General features: G+C 44.7%; 1 protein-coding gene across 1 annotated transcript in view; it reads left to right on the top strand.

Annotated features, from left to right (window-relative positions):
- LOC126203931 (prickle planar cell polarity protein 3-A) overlaps positions 1 to 19,799 on the top strand; it is a 1,288,897-nt gene that overhangs the window by 149,259 nt on the left and 1,119,839 nt on the right. The window lies entirely within an intron of this gene.

A 19,799-nucleotide genomic window follows, 5' to 3' on the forward strand; every position in this document is an offset into this window, starting at 1 on the left:
TGGAAATGCGGAGTAGTTTCCAGTCAGGTTAAAAGTACAAGCCTAAGGAAGATGCCATTAAGAAGTTTGTGCAAAAGCGGATAACAGCTCTGATTTACATGATTACTAAATGGCGAACTCCGCAGATTTATTATGGGCGTAGAGGATAAGCTGTCTTTGTACTCGCAAAATAAAATAATTTTTGTATTGAAAGATATCAGTAAATTTATTTTTCATCTTTCCTGACTGTCGTCGCACAGCCGAAATTCGATTTCTGACTCAACTGAAATTGCATGTCACTCACAGACACGTTTTGAGATCTGACCCCAATAAAAGTGTGCACCCAAAGGAATTCTGGAGTGATTTTGAGGATGTGTTGCCAAACGTCATAGAATGATAAACAGAAGACCGGCTCTGTTGTAGGAGAGTCAACGAATTATGTGGTCGCTTACTTTTTCGCGTCTCTCGTGGAAAGACCGAGAACGTAAAATTAGGGAAATTCGAGCGCAGACGGAGGCTCGCCAACAGTATTTGTTCCCGCAGATAACTTGCTACTGAGACAGGAAACAAAAAGTGGAGGGGAGCGACAGTGGTACACGTACATATACACCATAAGGTAGCTGTAGATGTGGAGGTGGAAAAAAAAATGGTTCAAATGGCTCTGAGCACTATGGGACTCAACTGCTGAGGTCATAAGTCCCCTACAACTTATAACTACTTAAACCTAACTAAGGACAGCACACACATCCATGCCCAAGGCAGGATTCGAACCTGCGGCCGCAGCGGCCGCGCGGTTCCAGACTGTAGCGCCCAGAACCGCTCGGCCACCCCGGCCGGCTTGTGGAGGTGAACTGGACACTTCGAGCTGAATGTATTATAGTTCAGCCGCACGTGTGAGGTTGCTGAATCCACTTTGACTATAAACGGTCATAACACCTAATTTAGTAAAGATGTGGTTACAATAACTCGTGTGTCACTTGAAAAAAAAAAATGTTCAAATGTGTGTGAAATCTTATGTGACTTAACTGCTAAGGTCATCAGTCAAATGGCTCTTCCCGGCGGGGTCAGGGATTTTCTCTGCCTCGTGATGACTGGGTGTTGTGTGATGTCCTTAGGTTAGTTAGGTTTAAGTAGTTCTAAGTTCTAGGGGACTGATGACCTGAGGACATCACACACATCCATGCCCGAGGCAGGATTCGAACCTGCGACCGTAGCGGTCGCGTGGTTCCAGACTGTAGCGCCTAGAACCTCTTGGCCACTCCGGCCGGCGGTCATCAGTCCCTAAGCTTACACACTACTTCACCTAAATTATCCTAACACACATACCCATGCCCGAGGGAGGACTCGAACCTCCGCCGGGACCAGCCGCACAGTCCATAACTGCATCGCCTCAGACCGCTTGGCTAATCCCGCGCGGCCGTGTGTCACTTGAAGTAATGATCCGCACTGCTTTCTTCTGTAGCAGCAGCACTTTGCTGCATCCTGCAGAATGGCCCCATATCAGCAGTTCATAACTGATGCGGCGGCGAAATAGGGCGGAGCAGGCTGTTAGGTAATGTTCTAGTGCACTGCAGATTAGTTTCCTCAGAAGACGTACGACTCACGAGAGCGTGACCGACAGATGTGAAGTTAGCTCGTTCCAAGTTAATTTTCAGTCGACGTAGAAGACCAGAGTTTTAAAGAGTTCCAGTTTAATTCATTGCTCTAGTGACAATGACGCTACATTTCTACCTGTGTGTTTTGTTTACCCTTGTTTCCATCGTATTACCGCTAAACTAATACCTGCTCTCATCGGGCTGAATATATGCTTGTTAACAGACTGCTTGTTCTCTTTCCACTGGCTAACGATGTCGTGTCGTCTGCGAATTGTAGAATGTATTTGTTTGAGCTTATGTAATTAACGACGCGGGAGGACGACGGTTCAATCCGGCCATCCTGATTTAGGTTTTCCGTGATTTCCCTAAATCGCTTCAGGCAAAAGCCGGGATGGCTCCTTTGAAAGGGCACGGCCGACTTCTTTCCCCATCCTAACCTAATCCGATGAGACCGATGACCTCGCAGTTTGGTCTCCTCCCCCCAAATCAACCAACTAACCATTAACAACATTGGTCCTGGTATGAATCCTTGTGGCATGCCGTGTTGTCTTATTGCACGATGCTGGATCCTTATACCTGTACGACTTTACTTCTGTGAGATAAACAAGGCTCAAGGCGACTGCCAGAGCAGGTCCACAACTATTATCGAGTTTTAACTTAGTAAACAAGACCCTATGTGGGACGCAATAAAATTTTCGCGCATCTGAAATTCAGGTGTAGATCTCTTTCTTTTCCTCTTGGGAAATGACGTTGGAGAAAAGACCTCTTCCAGTGGGACGTTGGCCTCCGATCCCGCGGCTGCTACACGGGCTGCAGACGCGCCTGCACCGGCTGTTACCTCCTCGCGGCGCCACGGATGGAGCTGGAGCTGGAGCGCAGGTATTTGGCGACACCGGCGACAGCAGTCGTGCGCACGCCCGGGCCTTCCCTAACGGTCGGCGGGGTTGGCTGAGTGTCTCCTTGAATACTAAGCAGCGGGAAGCTGCGCCGTGCGGCCAATCTGTGACGTGTTTGCGTCTGTAGCCACGGGCGCTGTTCCTTCTCCTTATAAGCGGCCCAGCAGTAAAACAGGTGCTACACGACACACCTTCGTATATAAACTTGCACCAGCATCCCAATCCTACAAGTCTGGAACTGCCAACTTTTTCGTTAGCCCTATTACTCGATACATCTAACCTGTAAGTCTGCACTAATCCTCCAAGGGTACGTATTCGGAACTGCAATCTTGTTTACGAAGTTGAGAGTGATATTTATTCGTACTGAAACTTCTGGGAGGGTTAGGCTTTTATTTATAAAGCATTTATTGTTATCTTGTGCAGCTAGAATGAAATTACGGAATGATTATACAGAATTGTGGACTAAAATGTTCGTTTTACATCATGCTGGTACCAGCAAATGATTAACTTTACTTGTCACAGCATTTTGGACATGCAGTACACAATTGTCTACGCAGCCCTTGTCGTGACAGCGGACGCCGTAGTCGTTAGGGGAAGCACAGAACGACGACGTAGTGCTAGGAGAAGGACTAGGTTCGATCGTGGATGAGAAGAAAGTTCGATATTTGACGACAAAAAGCATTGAATTAAAGTCGTATTGCCCATATCACCTAACTGATCAACTAACTCCTTTAAATAATGCAAATTTAACTAAAATGCATAATCTGATACTAAATAAATAATGTGACATTCATGCTATGATTTCGACAAACATATTATAAGATAAATTCAAACTTCAATACATTGATCAGCAATATATGTATAGGCCTAACATTGATGTAATTTTGACAGTTGAGTTTCACGAATTAGATAAATGATATGGAGTGCAAAAAATTAAATAATAAATTTTAGCCTCCCTTAGGAGGTCCTTAAGGAATAATTTTTTCAAACCTCAAATACAGGAAATCCCTGACAATATATGAAGGCTGACAATTCTATATCAAAATACTATATGGACAGGTATTTCATCACATATAGGAGTTGCTGAATTCTCATAGAAGCTTTCTGAGACTATTACGCCTGAATGCATCTTAACTAGTACCCCTTCTTCCGCCTCCCCCTACCCCCAACTATCATCAACATTAACGTCTAACTACTAAACTTTAGAATGAAAAAGAATTTTCTTTCAGCACTTTTATTTTTAAAATGACGAAAGCTGAATGATACTTCTGTGGGTTAATGCAAGAATAATCAATGTTAGATTTTCATGAATTTGAGGCAAGTTACGTGATCGACTATAAAATGACTATAAAATAACACCACTAGTCAGAAGGAAGTCAAATTGCAACGGAACATCATTGGAGAAGGGGGAAAAAGTACAGCAGAAGAAAAATAAATAGTCACAAAATGTAGCAATAGATGGCGCTGTAAGCATCATAATTTAATAGTGGTCGACTACAAACGACAAATGAATCATACAACAATGCCTAAGGTGTACGTCTGACGTTAAACAAACTGTATTAATCAGAGTGGATGGGCGTACAGGTGTGATACTGTTAGCTACGTAAGCCATCCACCACGGTAAGGTCATATCACACCGGATGGGAAAAATCGGTTTTTAATTGTCCTGAGACCAAGAACTGCATAAAAAGCATCAATCGAAATCAAATCGGATTATTAATTTCCGTGTGACTGGCGCAAAACATGTTCAGTATGCTGCCCCCAGTTTTCTACAACAAATTGAAACGGAGACACAGCATGTTCCACAACTGATCGAAGTGTTTCCGGGGTCACGTGCAGAATGTGTTGCACAGTGCATGCCTTCAATGCAACTAAGTTTGCAATCGGAACACTGAACACGACATCTTTCAGATAGTCCCACAGCCAGAAATCATACGGATTAAGATCAGGTAATCGGGACGGCCAGCTGTAGGAAATGGCGGCTGATAATTCTAGCATTTACGAAATGGCGCTTCAGCAGCTGCTTAACTGGTTTTGCAATGTGCGGAGGTGCGCCATCTTGCATAAAAATGATCCAATCCACTCATACACGCTGTTGGAGAGCTGGAATGACGTGGTTGCGCAAAAGACACTCATAGCACTTACCAGTGACGGTACAGGTAACAGGACCGGAAGCACCTGTCTCTTCGAAAAAATATGGCCCTTTGATAAATGATGCCGTAAACCCGCCCCACACAGTGACCTTTTCAGGATGAAGTGGTACTGGTTGATTTGCGTGTGGATTTTCCATTGCCCATATTCGACAATGATGTGAATACACATATCCTGTCAGATGGAAGTGGGCATCGTCTGTCCACAAAATCTTCCGCGGCCAATCATTGTCCACTTCCATGGGAGCAAGAAATTCCAAAGCAAAGATCTCTGTTGCTGGCCAGTCAACAGGAAGCAATTCGTGCGCATGGGTAATTTTGAATGGATAGCAAAGAAGGATGTTTCGTAGAATTTTACGCACCGTGCTCACGGGTATGTCCAGTGTTCGGTCAACTCTCCGTGCACTACACCACCACTCGTCTCCTCCTGCACTGCTGTGGCCACTGCTTCTACTGACGTCAAATCAATTCGTTTCCTCCCTCTACCAGGTTGCAAACCAAGAGAACACGTCTTTTCGAATCTCCGTATAATTTTCTCCAGACCCACGGCAATCATCGCACCAACGCCTTTTTTCAAACCTTTCAGTGTCCGGAACTGCTGCAGAGCGACAAGTGCACAGTCATCATTCTTGTAATTCAGCTTTACAACCAGAGTGCGATCCTGCATTGGGACAGTCATGGCGAACGTCGCAGACGCGAAAAACGGTGTACCCGGCGTGTTTACACGAACGTCAATGGGTCGTGCGCATGACAAGTGTTTTCATTTACGATTTCTGACACACACAGCGCCATCTGTTGATCAATTTTTACACTATTTTTTTCTTGTGCCATACGTTTTCCCCCTTCTCCGATAATATTACGTTGCAATTTGACGTCATTCTGACCAGTGATGTTATTTCTACAGCGTTTTGAAAGTTTGACTTTAATCATAATAGGGATGTATGTGTTTATGTATGTCTGTCTCATACCATCCCCTAAACCACTGGATGCGATTCAACAAAATTTGGTACACTTACTGTTTATTCCTTGTGAGGTAATACAGTGTGGCTAATTACCACCTAATGCCCGTAGGCTGCCCTGCATGAACGTCGTGTATTGTGGACTTTGTTACAGGGTGTATAAGAGTGGGGGGGTGGGGGGCACACTCGCGGATGGACACAGAAGAGCAGAGTGGGGAAGAGGAGGAGACCTGTGGCATATACAGGGTGATTCCGTGACGACGTCATAAACTTTCAGGAATGATGCAGAAGGGCAAATACATTAGTTTGTGGCAAGAGACCCAGGTCTGCAAGCGACCGAGGCAAAAATTATACGCGAAAATCATTCTGATACATTCACCATTCTACATTATTAAGGAATCATCCTATATGTGTCGTGGGAGTATGCGGACGAAGCCGCTAGTCAAAAGCTACTCTCGTGTGTGGCCAGATGAGGATTTGAACAGGTATCCCTGTGCATAACAATCCAGTATTGTACTAATGCGCTATCTCGCACGGGTCAAAACGAAGAAGCAGATTCCTTAAAAGCCTTCACTAATTTTTGACGAACTTCATTTGGCGACAACCCAGTAAAACAGGGAAAAGTATCACAGTAGTTTTTCAGCCATTTGAACGGAACTCACTTAACAAGCTTTTAAGAAGCCGTATAAACAAATTTGTCCGGCAGTTCAGGTTGACATTTGACTTCCGTTATTGTGTAACACGTACCAACACAACAAAAACAAAATTTGACTGGTTGCAACGCCATCTAAGTGCAAATTCGAAATTTTCACTCCCGCATTCTAAGAAGAAACCGTACTGCATAGTCGCCTGGTTTTTATTCAAAGGTGTCGGTGTTTTACTTCTTCGTCTTCAGGTCGACAGAAGTAAGTCAGTGACGTGAATATCACCGTACACTAAAGCAGGTGACAGCATAGATAGTGTATTACGCCCATGATGAATGGTACGATACAATTCGTCCGTAACAGTAGGCTTTTCGACGATACATGTTAATGGGACAGCTACGAAAGTGTTGTCAAATGTATTCCAGCAGTTCATGTCACCAATTAGAGATACCTAATGTGAGGTTTTTTCTATCTTCCACTCTTCTTCAAAAATAACATTAACAAATTTATATACTTTTCGCCTTCGAATATATACATCATATTCATCCTAGCTGTCCTTTACAGTAAATCTTTCTTCATCTAACAGATACAATCACAAGTCAACATAACACTGCTGAATACGTCCATCACCTACCACACTTCAACTAAGAATGTATCAGAGGGAAAAAGTGTGCCACAACAAGACCACAGATTGTTTAATAGTAACTTTACTTACTTTCTCCCTCACGGGCTCACAAAAATTAAAATGACATGCCCACCTTAACAGCAGTGCAACAAAATTTGGTGTTAATACACTGTGGCCAGCATGCGACCGAATCGAGTACCTCTGCTAACACCGTGACATCATCTGCAGCGTATTTCCTGGGCTCGTGACCCTGTCGGTTGAACCCCAGACGACTGGAGAACTGTGGCCTGGTCAGGTGAGTCCCGATTTCAGCTGGTAAGAGCTGATGGTAGGGTTCGTGTGTGGCGCAAACCCCACGAAACAATGGACCCAAGTTGTCAACAAGGCAATGTGCAAGCTGGTGGCGGCTCCACAATGGTGTGGACTGTGTTTACATGGAATGGACTGGGTCCTCTAGTCCCAGTGCACTGGGTCCTCTGGTCCAACTGAACCAATTATTGCCTGGAAACGGTTATGTTCGGCTACAAGGAGACCATTTGCGGTCATTCATGGAAGGTGGAAGTTTTATGAATGATAGTGCGCCGTGTCACTGGGAGACAATCTTATGTTTGAAGAACATTGTGGACAGTTGGAGCGAATGATCTGGTCACCCAGACCGCCTGTCATGGAACATAATCGAGACGTCGGTCCGAGCACAAAATCCTGCACCGGCAACGCTTTTGGAGTGATAGATGGCTGTAGAGACAGCATGGCTCAATATTTCTGCAAAGAAGTTCCAACGACTTGTTGAGACCGTGTCACGTCGAGCTTTTGCACCACACAGAGGAAAAGGAGGTCCGACACGATATTAGGAGGTATCTGTTGACTTTTTTCACCTCATTGTACACTACTGTCCATTAAAATTGCTACACCACGAAGATGACGTGCTACAGACGCGAAATTCAACCGACGGGAAGAAGATGCTGTGATATGCAAATGATTAGCTTTTCAGAGCATTCACACAAGGTTGGCCGGCCGGAGTGGCCGTGCGGTTAAAGGCGCTGCAGTCTGGAACCGCGAGACCGCTACGGTCGCAGGTTCGCATCCTGCCTCGGGCATGGATGTTTGTGATGTCCTTAGGTTAGTTAGGTTTAACTAGTTCTAAGTTCTAGGGGACTAATGACCTCAGCAGTTGAGTCCCATTGTGCTCAGAGCCATTTGAACCAACACAAGGTTGGCGCCGGTGGCAACACCTACAACGTGCTGACATGAGGAAAGTTTCCAACCGATTTCTCACACACAAACAACAGTTGACCGGCGTTGCCTGGTGAAACGTTGTTGTGATGCCTCGTGGAAGGATGGTGTACTCAACGACGAACCTGGGTGCACGAATGGCAAAACGTCATTTTTTCGGATGAATCCAGGTTCCGTCTACAGCAGCATGATGGTAGCATCCGTATTTGGCGACATCGCGGTGACCGCACATTGGAAGCGTGTATTCGTTCATCGCCATACTGGCGTGTCACCCGGCGTGTTGGTATGGGGTGCCATCGGTTACACGTCACGGTCACCTCTTGTTCGCATTGACGGCACTTTGAACAGTGGACGTTACATTTCAGACGTGTTACGACCCGTGGCTCTACCCTTCACTCGATCCCTGCGAAACCCTACATTTCAGCAGGATAATGCACGACCGCATGTTGCAGGTCCTGTACGGGCCTTTCTGGATACAGAAAATGCTCGACTGCTGCCTGGCCAGCACATTCTCCAGATCTCTCACCAATTGAAAACGTCTGGTCAATGGTGTGCGAGCAACTGGCTCATCACAATACGGCAGTCACTACTCTTGATGAACTGTGGTATCGTGTTGAAGCTGCATGGGCAGCTGTACCTGTACACGCTATCCAAGCTGTCTTTCACTCAATACCCAGGCGTATTAAGGCCGTTATTGCGGCCAGAGGTGGTTGTTCTGGGTACTTATTTCTCAGGATCTATGCACCCAAACTGCGTGAAATTGTAATCACATGTCAGTTCTAGTATAATATATTTGTCCAATGAATACCCGTTTATCATCTGCATTTCTTCTTGGTGTAGCAATTTTAATGGCCAGTATTGTAGGTAGTCTACCTACTTTGTGGTCTTGCGCTGAAATGCTAAACATTTGGACAGCTATGAAGGTAGTACATTTCATGCCAGTATGAGGTTTCTTTCTCACGGAGAAACAACTTTTATTGCAAGTAGAGTAGTTTCTGTCACAGGCGTACGCACGTATCCAGCAATGGAATTTTAAGGAATAGAAATTGTTGCATTGTTGCAGAGGGACAGTTGTCTGACACAGTACAAAGGAACGAACAGAAAGCGCAATGCAGTTGGAGGAAACCGGAGACCGTGACTTAAGTGGATGTGTGGGGAGGCTCGGCGCAGCGTCAGACGGCAGACAGAGCAGCTGCATTCCAGGCCAGGCCGGCTGGCGAGCTAATCCGGCGTCGCCGTCGCAGGAAACCCGTGAAGCGCCGCACAGCAGGTGCGGCGGCGGCGCAGAGGCACGCAACAGCGGAGCAGAGCTGAGCGCAGTCCGGTCTGGGGCGGCCGCCCAGCTGAAGCCGTAACAAACAGACCGCCAGCGCCGCCGGGGAAGCCCGCCAGGGCTCAGCGACCGGCCGCCCGCTGGCGGTCTAGCGCGAAGCACCGGAGTGCCACAACTGATACAGACGTACTCTATTCCTCGCTTTTACCCGCTTACGCGTATATCACGTACACTCCACACGCATGTGTCTGAATCTCTGTTGTTTCTTCAAAATAACTAGGAAAAGTTTAAATCTTTCACTTCTGTTTCTCTCTTGCCTCTTCATAATAGCCAACTAGCCTTCATTCTACTTCCCCACACCTCACTTCCGCGTGCCTCATCAAATCGTCTCCCTTTCACACCTACCTCTCCTCCTCACACCCTTTTCCATTTACATCTGCCTCCTCATACCCTCTCCACCTGTCCCCTACCCCTCTCCATATTCCACCTGACTTCTACATTTCTGCACCTCACCCTCCAATACTTTCTCTCTGTATCGAGCGAAGTAGCGCGGCAGTTAGCACACCAGACTCGCATCGGACGACGGTTCAGATCCCCATCTGCCCATCCCGACTGCAGTATTCCCAAATGTCGGGATGTTTCCTGTGGAAGGTCGCCGCCGATTTCCTTCCCCAACCTTCCTTGATCCGAGCTTGTGCTCCAGTTCCTCGTTGTCGTCAGGATTTTAAACACAATTCTTCCTTCCTTATTTCCTTCTATGAGTCTCATCCTCCCACTCCTCGATCTTCTCCTTCCCCTTGTCCCTCCCCATCTCCTCCTCCTCCTCCTCCTCCTCCTCCTCTTCCTCCCTCACTTCCTGCCCTCACTCAATGTCCATCTCCTCATCTTCTCAAGCCCCCTCCCTCCATCTCCTTCTCCTCTCTCTCTCTCTCTCCTGTCCATATCCTCCCCCCTCTCAGTCCATCTCTTTATCCCCCTACATTCTCTCCTTCTCCACCCTCTTCCCATCTCCTTCTCCCCTACATCCTCTCTCAGTCGTCTCCTCACCCCTCTCTGCCCTCTTTCTCTCCTCTCCCCCATCTCTCTGTCTACCGGATCTTCGTACAAGTCACAAGTCCCCTTGAAGACATCCTCTACAGATACAGATGGAAAATATTTCTAGAAGTTCATTCAACAATAGCATAACAGGCCGGAATGTATTAATATTTATGACGTTTCCGGCCGTGAAAGTTCACATTCTCCTCTAATCCAGGCTGTCTTCCAGTCCACCTGCATCTGTGTGAGTCAGTTTACTATCTTTCACATATTCTGTGATCATGTCTTCGAGGTATATGTCTTAGGTGTAGAAATTCTTTCCGTTCTCACTCATGTTCTGAATTTTCATTTATGCTTTATTCATATTGTGGTCGAATTTATTGCTAAGCAGTCTGTCAGTTCCATTAACTAGTTAGTTTCGGCCATAAGAACTACAGTATGACATCCATCAATGTTGGTGTCGCCATCTGCGATTCATACCAATTTACCGTCTTATTCTTGCCTCTAGTATCTCTAAGAAACTCTCCATTCCTTTCTACACGCACAAGGTAAACAGAATACGTTGGAAACTGTGACCCTACTTTTCACACGTTTCGTCATAAACTTGCACCCGACCGACGTACCCCCGACACGTTGGTGGTACTAGGTTCAAATCCTCGGCCACATTCTCCGGCTTTCCTACATCGTGCGACGAAAACCAAACGGGCGCCTTAGGAAATTTCAAGACTGATTACTTCGCTCCTTCTTGACTAATCTCTGATGACTTCTATATCGCCGGCCGCTGTGGCCGAGTGGTTCTAGGCGCTTCAGTCCGGAACTGCGCTGCTGCTACGGTCGCAGGTTCGAATCCTGCCTCGGGCATGGATGTGTGTGATGTCCTTAGGTTAGTTAGGTTTAAGTAGTTCTAAGTTCTAGGGGACTGATGACCACAGATGTTAAGTCCCATAGTGCTTAGAGCCATTTGAACTTATATATCGCCCTAAGTTAAATTCCCATTTTTCTTCCGTTCTCTAACTGAAGCATGTGTCTATTACTTTCTTTCTTTTTTTTTGTGAACTTACTACACTTCATCTGCAAAGCGTTTATGTCTGTACAAATGAGTAAATTATATATGTTGTTTACCTGGAACAAGAGAAAACTCTAAACAAGATGGAACTGAGATAAACTTAGCAAATGACCGCAGATAACGTTTTTAGCTGTAACACCGAATCACATACCAGATGTCAGTACTGCAAGTTTTACTGCGCTTTATCTTATCAGCGTTTTTTTCTGTTAAGCTTCATCAGTAGTACTGGAGCTATGTAACTAGCCTATCATCAATGAACTTGCGAAGTACTTTCTTAGTAGACGACGGTGAGCGCATCGGAATTAAAACTCATCTTGATCCAACTTCTGCGAAAGGAAATAAAATATTTAGTCTTTCCGACAGCAGGTACTTATCACTGACTACTTTTGTAAAACAGTTGCTCGTCTCCCATAACGAGTAAAATTTATCAAAGTGCAAGTATGCCCAGTACAAAATCCGCCTCATTTCGCGAATGCCTAATGTCGTCTGTGTCCATAAGAAACATTCTTTGCCGTTCAAAGGAGTGTGGCTTATCCGCAGTGTGGAGGCAGAAGGGTTGGCGCTGTATGATCGGACTCATTCCAGCACTGGAGCAGCTGATGATGGTTCAAATGGCTCTAAGCACTATGGGACTTAACATCTGAGGCCATCAGTCCCTTAGACTTAGAACTACTTAAACCTAACTAACCTAAGGACATCACACACATCCATGACCGAGGCAGGATTCGAACCTGCGACCGTAGCAGCAGCGCGGTTCCGGACTAAAGCGCCTAGAACCGCTTGGCCACATCGGCCGGCGCAGGTGATGACCACAGAAAATTTTATGGTGGCAAGGCAGTGATGTGATGTGGCACTGAACTGCAAATGAAATGCGCTGAAAATCAGTACTACTTGACAAGTTTCGAGGTTTTTCGTTGATCTGTCTCTTGGGTTGTATTTTCGTCACTGAGTTTAATCGTGTCTTGCGAAGTACTGCACCTTTGTTGAACAGAGTCAAACACAACGCAGAAAACGATGTGCCAGACTGCATTGAACCTGTACAGTAGTAAGGACAACATAGGAAGAACATGAATTTGGTGTAAGTGAAATCATGACTGCACCAGAGGTGTTAGCTTTTACTCAGTTTTAAAAGAAATATATTTAACTCCGCTGTAGGTCTGTTTCGTGTAAACTATTGCCAAGTGGCACTAGGATATAGATTCCCGCCAACACCATTTTTGCCATGATCACCTATTCATTTCCGTATACGTATGAATTAACAGAAACGTTTAAGGTTTCCTATATAGTGGGAATTGCATCTGAAATTGTATGTAACTGAATTTCTCGTTAACAATCTGAAAACTGTATGACTTCTACATTCCGTTTACAGATTCAGATCTAGAATCGGCGTAGCTACGGTAAATTTGAACGTGAGCTTATTTATGCAAATTACTGTTTACGAATGCGATTTTAACTAATCTGAAATGCATCTGACTGACTGTAAATTAGACTGCATAAAAGAATGATCCATAAGAATAGTCAGAATGACTAACTATTACTTAAATTAATGACACAGCATCTGTCGAATTTACATATTCTAATGCGTTAATAGGGAACCGATCTACTCTGAAAAAAAAGTTCCAATCTTGGCGTTGTGAATGCAAAAAAGTCGTTTAGAAATGTTTCCATATGTAACAGATTAGAAATGGAATGTGGGCAGTAACTGTCAAACAAGTGAGGAACGCATAATGCTGATTTTAGTATCTAACTCCAATGATACAGTTGGTTTGGCATGAAATCCGGAAACGTCGACAAGATGCTGTACAGCGCCAGATCTGCACCTGATGTCCAAAACTGGAACTGTTGTTCTTTTTCTGTATAAATCGGTTCCACATTAACGCATTGGCATACCTACTAAGTTTCGCTGCCATGCGATAATTACAGCCCTCACTGGACCTCTGTGAGTAGCTGCACCTTAATTGTAACCACATGGTACATGAAATGTATCAACAAGACCACAAGTCGGTGCGTCTTACGTTTTAAAGTTTCATTATTATTCTTAAAAAAGGCGTAAATGTACAATTCTTTATTATGCATGTTTTTCTTCGTATTTTAACCCTCTATGTGAGTTTCTTTTATTAAGGATTTTTGTAGACGAGGCTTTGAGTCAGAGGCATCAATCCAATTTTATTTTTTTGTAAAATACTTTTTATTGCCACCGTTTGATGAACGGAACTTATGAGCACAGTTGCACCACTGTACCAATTTCGCTGTCCCAGGAGGAATCGTCCGCAGCTCGTGGTCGTGCGGTAGCGTTCTCGCTTCCCACGCTCGGGTTCCCGGGTTCGATTCCCGGCGGGGTCAGGGATTTTCTCTGCCTCGTGATGACTGGGTATTGTGTGCTGTCCTTAGGTTAGTTAGGTTTAAGTAGTTCTAAGTTCTAGGGGACTGATGACCTCAAATGTTAAGTCCCATAGTGCTCAGAGCCATTTTTGAACCAGGAGGAATCGTCAATATTGAGGGATATGACAGGAGCGATTACTGGAAGTAATACTGTTTAATAAACGTGGGCTCTAAATTGGTGATGTGGAAAAATAATAAAATAACATTTAACAAATTGAGCACTACACAAATTTTAAATATTACGTTAAAACCAAACTTCAAAAAGGAAAAACACGGAAGGGGCAGGTACGGCCGACCAGGTCTTAGCGAGATGGTTTAGAATAACGAGCACTGAAAACTTATATCTTTGTTTGTGACCCGACATTTAGGTCCTTGTCCCGTCGATTTTCTTCAAACTGGATCTGGCAAAACTGGTCTGCGCCGCCTGTTTCGTCTCGGCCCCCTTGCCCAGCACCTACCTGACGTATGGATACATGCAGTCCCGTTGAGGATTCCTTTTGTGTCATGTCTCAACAACTGCGAAAAGATCATGCCAGCCTGCTACTCAGTTGGCGGCGTGCGGCACAGAGATTATCGCGACGATAGGCTCGCTCGCTCTGTGCCTCCTTGTCGAGATAACAGCAGGCGGACACAGCGGCGCGCGACCGCGGGCGACAAACACTGTGTGTGTGTGTGTGTGTGTGTGTGTGTTTGTGTGTGTGTGTGTGTCGCCACCGTATCCCATTACGCGGGCGCCCGACTTCTGCCACAACAAAAGCGCCGCACGAACGGGGCTTCGTCCATCAGGCGGTCAACCTCCCACTCTGTGAAACTACACTATGTAGCACCGTGTCGCTACTCTCACCTCAGCCCATATAGAGGCTGGACCGGCCACCGGTTTGTGTGTCCACAGCGATTATGATTTAGCAGTGCAATAGTCATGCTCCCAGCGGAGAGTACGACTCGGTAGCTAAGAGCAACCATACCCGCCTAACAAAAGGGTGGCAGCAATTTACAGTTCCCCAGGCAGGCGATTCTGTCACTGCGCTCGCACAACTGCTAGACTGGCTTCATTTTCTGAGATACGAGGGTAATCCCAAAAGTAAGGTCTCCTATTTTTTTACAAGTACATAGACCTGTTTATTTCTACAATGGTTTACATCAGTTTACAGCTTGAGCATTTAGCTATTTTTCGACATAATCGCCATTTCTGTCGAAGAATTTTTGTAGACGCCGTGGCAGTTTATGTGTGCCCATGTCATACCAGCTCACCGCCATGCTGTTCAGAAAGTCATGAACCTCTTCTTTCGCCTCGTCATCGGAGCTGAATCGCTGGGACCACAATTAACGCTGACAGGTACTGTGATACTCTGAAAAAACTCAAACGGGCAATTCAGAGCCGGAGAAGAGGAATGTTGAGCAAGGGCGTACACATTCTCCATGACAACTCTTAACCACACATCGCTTTGCAAACCGTTGCTCTCCTGCAACAGTTTCAATGGAACATAATCACCCACCCACCCTATAGTCCTGACTTGGCGCCCAGTGACTACCAACTGTTCCCTAGGTTAAAAGAACATTTGGCCGGTAAGCGATTCAGCTCCGACGACGAGGTGAAAGATGTAAGTAGGCTGTTTAGGTTTTAATGTTGGTAACGTCACGTAGCGCTCTGTATGAAAATCACTGGTTCAAATGGCTCTGAGCACTATGGGACTTAACTTCTCAGGTCATCAGTCACCTAGAACCTAGAACTACTTAAACCTAACCAACCTAAGGACATCACACAAATTCATGCCCGAGGCAGGATTCGAACCTGCGACCGTAGCGGTCACGCGGTTCCAGACTGCAGCGCCTAGAACCGCTCGGCCACCCCGGCCGGCGAAAATCACTGGCTGTGCTGTGTGCAGTCTGTGGCTGGTTAGCATTGTTGTAATATTCGCTATTGTAGTGTTGGGCAGTTGGATGTGAACAGCGCTTAGCGTTGCGCAGTTGGAGGTGAGCCGCCAGCAGTGGTGGATGTGGGGGGAGAGATGGCGGAGTTTTGAGAGCGGATGATCTGGACGTGTGTCCATCAGAGACTGCATCTCATTAACTGATATATATTATGACTTTTGAACACTATTAAGGTAAATACATTGTTTGTTCTTCATCAAAATCTTTCATTTGCTAACTATGCCTATCAGTAATTAGTGACCCCACGCCCGGGTTCCCGGGTTCGAATCCCGGCGGGGTCAGGGATTTTCTCTGCCTCGTGCTGACTGGGTGTTGTGTGATGTCCTTAGGTTAGTTAAGTTTAAGTAGTTCTAAGTTCTAGGGGACTGATGACCATAGATGTTAAGTCCCATAGTGCTCAGAGCCATTTTTAATTAGTGACTTCAGTAGTTGGAATGTTTTATTTAGCTGGCAGTATTGGCGCTCGCTGTATTGCAGTAGTTTGAGTAACGAAGATTTTTGTGAGGTAAGTGATTCATGAAAGGTATAGGTTATTGTTAGTCAGGGCCATTCTTTTGTAGGGATTATTAAAAGTCAGATTGCGTTGCGCTAAAAATATTGTGTGTCAGTTTAGTGTTGATCAGAATAAGTAAAGAGAGTAATGTCTGAGTACGTTCAGTTTTGCTCAGCTGTTTGAAAAGCAAATAATGTAAGAGGTTTATCAGCACAGTAATTCATAAATTTTTCTAAGAGGACGTTTCAAAGATGAGGTTCATAACTTTCTGAACAGCATGGCGGCGAGCTGGTATGACATGGGCATACAAAAACTGCCACAGCGTCTACAAAAATGCATCGACAGAAATGGTGATTATGTCGAAAAATAGCTAAATGTTCAGGCTGTAAACTGATGTAAACCATTGTAGAAATAAACAGGTCTATGTACTTATAAAAAAAAGGAGACCTTATTTTTAGGATTACCCTCCTATCTATGGGGCTTGCACACACGGAACTACGTGATACAAGGGGCGTTCAGTAAGTAATACAGTTTCTTTTCGGTTGAAAAAAATGCGGAATTCGTTGTAGGAATCGCCAATATTCCTGCGACAGCCCCTATAGTTTCATGAAGTTTCGATTGGTGGGAGCGCCATACGTAGTCATCAAAACGGCGTGTGTAACGGAGGTACGTTTCAAGCAGAGAGCTCTCTTTAAGTTTCTTGTGGCGGAAAACCAGAGCATCATCGCAGATATTCATAGGCGTTCGCAGAATGTCTACGGAGACCTGGCTATGAACAAAAGCCCGGTGAGTCGCTGGGCAAGGTATCTGTCGTTAACGCAACATTACGGCACAAACCTTTCTAATCTCCCGCGTGCCCGCCGTCCACACATAGCTGTGACTCCTGCAATGTCAGAACGTGCGGATACTGTCATTCGTGGTCATCGGCGTATCACAATCAAACACCTCGTTGCACAACTGGACGTCTCATTGGTAGTGCACACAGACTCGTCCACCAGTTGGGGTAATCAAAGGGGTGTGTGCATGCTGAGTTCCTCACCGCGATACAGAAGACCATAAAGAGTAACGAAGGACTATTTGAACAGCGTCAGTTGCATAGATTACCTAGATTTACCTAGGTTTCAGTAGGGATAACCCAACCTTCTTCAGAATAAAAGTAACTACCGTTTGTCCATAGTGGACATCGTCAAGCTAAAACTACAAATCCATAAATTATCGATGTCCACTATAGACAAACGGTAGTTACTTTTATTCTGAAGAGGGTTGGGTTATCCCGACTGAAACCTAAGTAAATCTAGATAATCTATGCAAATGAGGCTGCTGATTTTTAAAAATAAAATTAATATTTATACAGTTGCTGACAGGGCCGCGAAATGTTGAAAGTATTTAATAACTTTTTGTCGAAAATCGTCACACGCGATGAAGTATGTGTTTATCACTTCGAACCGGAAACAAAACTGCAATACATGGAGTGCTGCCGCACCACTCTCAAGCGCTAAAGCCTTGTCGACGGTCTTCTGGGGCAGTCTGTTTGGCCCAACGAAGGATGCTCTCCAGTACGTGGATGTTGAGGAGTTTACTGATGCAGCCATGTACCATGCGAGCAATCAGGTTCTCCCAGTAAGGTAGCATTAGACCGTCGTATGGAACGGAGATTACGCTGAAAACAGGGTTTTGTAGCCAAAGGAGTGGGGAATAATATGGTGCATTGGAGTCCAGAATAAAACCAACGTGCTTGTAGAAAAAAATGTGTTGCATTATTTATTGAACGTCCCAAGTATGTAGTAGATTCACACACACTCCAACCAATCTCATCTTTGCTCTAACGAACACAGCTGTAAATCGTCCGAGTACATTTTAGCATTTTAAGTAATTTATAAGACGAGACGCCGATATACCCAGAATTCCTTCAGTCACAAGTTACAAGACGTGAAGAAGGAATTTTACGATAGCGCCGAGAAAAAAAATTTAAAATAGTGTATGTGGAAAATTTAAAGCAATATAAAAAAGAATAAAGTGTTTACAGCTCCTCGGCAACTGGGACTGAAATATAGAAACAGAAGAATAAACTACTTCAGTCCTACATATACAGCCGGCCGGTGTGGCCGAGCGGTTCTAGGCGCTTCAGTCTCGAACCGTGCGACCGCTACGGTCGCAGGTTCGAATCCTGCCTCGGGCATGGATGTGCGTGATGTCCTCAGGTTAGTTAGATTTAGGTAGTTCTAAGTCTAGGGGACTGGTGACCTCAAATGTTGAGTCCCATAGTGCTCAGAGCTATTTGAACCATTCTACATATACAAATTCCACGCAGACTTTCTTGTATACTTCGCTGGTCGGACCCCCACCATCACAGTATGTAGTGGAAGATGGCTTGCTCACATCACACCTGTTGTTTCCAGGATCGTGTTTAATTTTGTGACTGAACTGAATTTTTTTACCAGATTAAAACCGTGTGATCTGACTCCATCTTATATTTTGTCTGAAACGTTTTACCAATTGTGTCGTTCACTCACAGAATGCTAGGAACTTTCCTCTGGAAGAAAAATTAATAAACACTGATACAGACCTAAAGTGAAAGAAATAGCTTACGAAATTGTTCGTGTGAACACAGGGGCGAAAAAGATTAGGGCAATATATAAAACTAATAGCACTAGAAACTAACATTGACGCAAATTTCGCAGTAGTGGCGTAGAAATATTTATAGCTGAAGACGAATACTGAAATATGTAACAAGTATTAATAATTTTTTAGAACATTTCTCGTGGACAAAATCAGCGGTCTAACTAAAATACTTTAAAAATGGATTAAAAACACTCGTGACCGCAATAAAATGTTTATTTCCACTGGTAATCGGTTGCGGTCACAATGTGATCATCTCCGGTCCATTGATACCATATTGGTATGCGGTGGCGGTGAAATTCATGGAGCCATTACACTTGCTTCATTCACAACCACCGCATATCATCATGATATAAATGGTCTGGGAGCCCATAAATTATCTTTACAGCCTAAGACTTTAATACCTTAAAAACTATTTAAATATTAGACAATGGTTTTTAACATGTGATAACTCATAAAGTTTTATTTCCTCATACAAACACATGATTGTGTGCACCCTTAGTGGCATCGATAATGTCTAATCGGAATTCTGTTTCTCCCTACGCACAATTCAACATTTCCGCGGTGAAATGTTCAGATGCCTTGTGAACGTGTGCTGTAGATATCCAACCTCGCTTTCGGTACCACAGATCATTTACGAAACCCCACAGGAAGAAGTCTAGTGGTGTGAGGGCAGGGAATCGTGGCGTCTATATCCAACAGACTACACTGAGTTTTCTGCTGTGGCGTCCATATTTTATCAAATTCTGAAGTTCACTTTTGCGTCACATGGAAGGTAAAAAAAGCTTCGAGTTTCACATTTTGAGAACCGTATAGTTTTAATGTTATTAAAGTCTTAAGTTATAAAGGTAATTTATGGTCACCCTGTGTTTTACATTGGTCAAGACTGTTTTTAATCAATTTTTAACAAATAATGTG

This window comes from Schistocerca nitens, chromosome 9 (genome assembly GCF_023898315.1).
Source record: "Schistocerca nitens isolate TAMUIC-IGC-003100 chromosome 9, iqSchNite1.1, whole genome shotgun sequence".
Classification (NCBI taxonomy): domain Eukaryota; kingdom Metazoa; phylum Arthropoda; class Insecta; order Orthoptera; family Acrididae; genus Schistocerca; species Schistocerca nitens.